Source organism: Carcharhinus amblyrhynchos, chromosome 1 (genome assembly GCF_965287045.1).
Source record: "Carcharhinus amblyrhynchos chromosome 1, sCarAmb.v2.hapA, whole genome shotgun sequence".
NCBI lineage: Eukaryota > Metazoa > Chordata > Chondrichthyes > Carcharhiniformes > Carcharhinidae > Carcharhinus > Carcharhinus amblyrhynchos.
In genome coordinates, this window is record NC_137324.1 from 169,716,875 (window position 1) to 169,721,629 (window position 4,755).

The window sequence follows — 4,755 nt, forward strand, 5'->3', positions numbered from 1 at the left end:
GACTGGTTAGTGTGGTCTCATCCATTCTTTCCCAGACGTTTTACATCTTGATATCTGCAATCAATTTTTTTAAATCATGGATTGCTTCCAGAACTTCTCCGATTGTTTCAATTTCTGCCCCTTTCAAACTTGAGGATTTCTGAATTGGGAATCAATGTTAGGCGGTAGTCTGTTATGAAATTTATCACTTTCTAACCTGTATATTTATTTTACTAAAACACTTCAACTTTATTAATTGAAGCAAACGTAGTATAAAACACGATTTTGCAGTTATCTCCTAGCTGGTTAATAGTCTGCATCAACAGTCAAATCAATTAATCAGCTTGAAATACCAGAAGAAACACTTTTTTTCTTATTTAAAGATTATCCAAAGTTAAAGTTACATGTGGCACACTTTGAATGTTTATTGTCATTCAGGTTAATCATTAAAATATTTGTCTCAATTATAAAGTACACAATGTTAGAGATGCTATAAAAGGTTAAATTATGAGGCATCAGCTTGAGGGATAATTGAGTTGTTTAAAATGGTAAACTCAACAGGGTTGATACAGAAAAACTCAAGTCCGCAATAAGAAAGTACAATTTTTAAAAAAAAATCTTGATAGCACCAATGTATTCCTACTACCAAAAGAGAAAATGTTGAAAAGGTCTGGCAGCATCTATAAGGAGAGAAAAGAGCTGACGTTGAGCCCAGATGACGCTTTGACAAAGCTGAGATTCAGCTCTTTTTTTTTCTCTCCTTACAGATGCTGTCAGACCGTCTGAGATTTTCCAGTGTTTTCTCTTTTGGTTTATTTCCAGCAGCTGCAGTAATTTGTTTTTATCCAGTGAATTTCTACTACTACAAAAACAAAAATTGGAAAAACTCAGCATCTATCAAGAGAGAAAAATAGTTAACATTGAGTCATGGAGCTTTTTCAGTTTCAGTGAAGAGTGCATGACTCAGAACGTTAACTGTGTTTCCGTCCTGATGGCCGCAGGTCTTACGTTAATGCATTTCTACAGCCTGGTTTCGGTGAGGCTAGGTAGTGAGGAGCTTTCAAATTTTTAGAAATCTGCTAGACTCATAAGCAATCAAATCCAGGATAGATGATTGCATAGATGGGGAGAGGGGTTACAAAACATGTTTTTTATTGTGACACACTTATTACATTCCAATTTGCAAGAGGTTGAGGAGGAATTGTTTTACACAGAGGATCGGTAGAACTTGGATCACTTTGCTACAGAGAGTAGTGTCAAATTGAGAGAAAATTGAAGCAGAGGAAGATGGAGAAGTATAGGGAAAGCATGAAGCAATGAGGTTAGTTTTGGATCAGCTCTAATAATTGGCCATCACTGCTGCCTATTCAGTGCAGTAACTTTGTGGCCCAGGAGCAGATACTGGAATTTAAGAAAGGTTCCTCTACTGGGAGATCCTGGCCTTGATGTTTAGGTGTACTGAAGAAAATGGCCATTCCTTCAGGTACAATCAGGTCATTAGCAGCCAAAGAATCACCATGATGGCAAAAAGGGAAAGTTATTTAAAATGCTTTCAGATAAAGAATAAGGCATGGCAGCCCCTGCCATGCTTCTGTCTGTTAGATTTCAACTCATTTGTCAATCAATAAATTCCCAACAGTGTGCAGGGCCAGAAAATCATCAACGTCTGGTGTGTGTGTGCACTCAACCTTGAAGCCAATTACACCATTACAAAATTGGAAGCAAATCTTGACTAGGTCTGTTAAGCGTTCCTAGCCAGAACGTGCAAGATGTGAACACAATCACAAATGAGGCTTGAACAGCAATGAATTGAATATGATTAAAGCATTGAAGAATGTAGTCTCAAAGGCCCATGCGCCTCCAGCCCACTGTAGCTCAATCAACGTTTGATTTGTGTTGGGTGGAATTTTTCCAACCCTTTATCTTCCCCTTCTGTCAATAATCCACGTTTTAACTTGAGGGATCCAGTTACAACCTGAAAAGGAACAGTTGGTGACTATACTTAAAATGGGACCTTATGTTGGCTTTGAGCGTGAATGTAAAATAAAGTCCATAGATAACAGCTCTTCATTTTCTTCAACTCACAAAACTCAACCTGCCACAAAAGGCTCACAGGTACTCTTGGTCATAAACAGGAAAATATTGCCATTGCTTGCAAGGGTCCCTTCCTGTTTACATCATGCTCAAATAGCCTCTCTTGCCCCACCCCAACCTTCATCCACCCCCTGCACAGGAAACCTATACCATTTAATTACTGAGGTGTCAATCAGATCAGATGAAGCCCTTCAGTTACTGTTGTAAAGGAAACCAAACTTTAAAATGTGTTACGTTGGCTGTAAAGTGTTTGGAGTATCCTGAAGTTGTGAAATGATCTATATAAGGAAATTTGACATGTCCACTACAACGCTCACCAACTGGTACAGGTACACCATAGAAAGCATTCTTTCCAGCTTGTGTGGTTTCTACTCTATGCAAGACCACAAAGGGTTGTAAATGAAGCCTAGTCCATCACTCAAATCAGCCTCCCATCCATTGACACTGTCTACTCTTCCCACTGCCTCAGAAAAGCAGCCAGCATAATTAAGGACCCCACGCACCTCGGACATACTCTCTTCCACCTTCTTCCCTGAGGAAAAAGATACAAAAGTCTGAGATCACATACCAACCGACGCAAGAACAGCTTCTTTCATACTGTCATCAGACTTCTGAATGGACCTACCTCACATTAATCTTTCTCTACAGTCTAGCTATGACTATAACACTATATTCTACACTTCTTTCTCATGTGCGGTATGCTTTGTCCGTATAGTATGCAAGAAATATTATGTTTCACTATACTAATACATATGACAAAAATCAAAAATAAAAGTTTTTTATAAGTACCATTAAATATTTCATAAACCACTAAAGGATTTCCTATGAGATCTGATGTGAAACTGGGACTCTTACTGCTTTATAAATTCATAAGTGCAAACCAAAATCAAGAACCCAACCAATACTGTGTGGATTTCTGATCTTCATAGTAAAGGGTATAAAAGCACTGGGAAGACGCAAACAAGATTGACAAGGCTGTTAACTGAACTGAGAGGTAAAAACTAGGGAAAGACTGAACAGGCTGGGTCACTTTTACTGGAAGATAGGACAGTAAGAAGTCTCACAACACCAGGTTAAAGTCCAACAGGTTTATTTGGTAGCACAAACTTTTGGAGCACTGCTCCTTCATCAGGTGAGGAGCAGCACTCCGAAAGCTTGTGCTATCAAATAAACCTATTTGACTTTTACCTGGTGTTGTGAGATTTCTTACTGTGCTTGTCCCAGTCCAAGGCCAGCAGCTCTACATCATAAAAACTAGAAGACTGTGTCTTGGGTAGGGAGTGGGGCGGTGGTGGTGGGCAGTGCGGAGTTAACATAAGTCTTCAAAATTATGAAGGACACAGATAATATAGAAAATTACACTCAGGAGTATAATTGTGGGGATGGTAAACATAAAATGGTAAATAATAAATCCGAAAAGGAATTCATGAAAAACTTATTTGCCTAGAGAGCAGTTAGAATATGTACCTCTTTACCCCATGAAGTTATTACAGCTATTATCATAGCTACATTTACCGGACATTATGAAGAAGAAAGGAATAGGAGAATATGCTGATAGTTTTAAATGAAATATGTTGGGAGAGGGTTGGTGTGGAACAAAAATATTGACATAGACTGGTTGAGCCAAATTGCCTCTTTCTGTGTTGTACTATCTATATAATTTTGTGTATATACATGATGCATTGCAGCAACCCGCCAAAGCTTCTTCAACTGTTCTCAACTCTGCAACCACCACGCCATCTGAAAGTATAAAGGCTGGTGTCAGGGGGATTAGCAGGGTAAATATGTGGGGTTATGGGAATAGGACCTGGGTGGGATGGTGGTCGGTGCAGAATCAATGGGCCAAATGGCCTCCTGCACTGTAGGGATTCTACAACTCTATGAAGGTGCCTAAGAATAGTAACACCTACCAAGTTTCCCTTCAAGTCACACACCATCTTCTTCATTTTTTTTCCTGTGTTGTGGGGAGACATTTACCACACAATTTGCAGTGGTACAAGAAGAATGCCCACCAACACCATCTCAGGTAAATAGAAGCAAAAACCACTTTGGGGCGGCACGGTAGCACAGTGGTTAGCACTGCTGCTTCACAGCTCCAGGGCTCTGGGCTCGATTCACAGTTCGGGTCACTGTCTGTGTGGAGTTTGCACATTCTCCTCGTGTCTGCGTGGGTTTCCTCCGGGTGCTCCGGTTTCCTCCCACAGTCCAAAGATGTGCGGGTTAGGTTGATTGGCCATCAATTGGAAATTGGAAATTGGAAATTGCCCCTTAGTGTCCAGGGATGTGTAAATTAGAGGGATTAGTGTAGGGGATTAATGTAGGGATATGGGGGTCGGGTCTGGGTGGGATTGTGTACAGTGCAGACTCAATGGGCCAAAGGGCCTCTTTCTGCACTGTGGGGTTCTATGATTCAAAATATTGCTGGTGACCTTAAATAAAACAGGAAGTGCTGGAAAAATTCAGCCAGTCCAGCAGCATCTGTGGCGAAAGAAACAGAGTTAACATATCGAGTCCAGTATGACTCCTCTTCAGAATGATCTTCCCGGGGATAGTTAGGGGTGGGTAATTAACACCAGCCATATCCTGAGAGTCAATTTTTAAAAATATTCTCATTGCTTTTTATGAAACCTTACTGTGTGGAAACACACATACAGGACAGGGTTGTCTACACAGCATGAATGC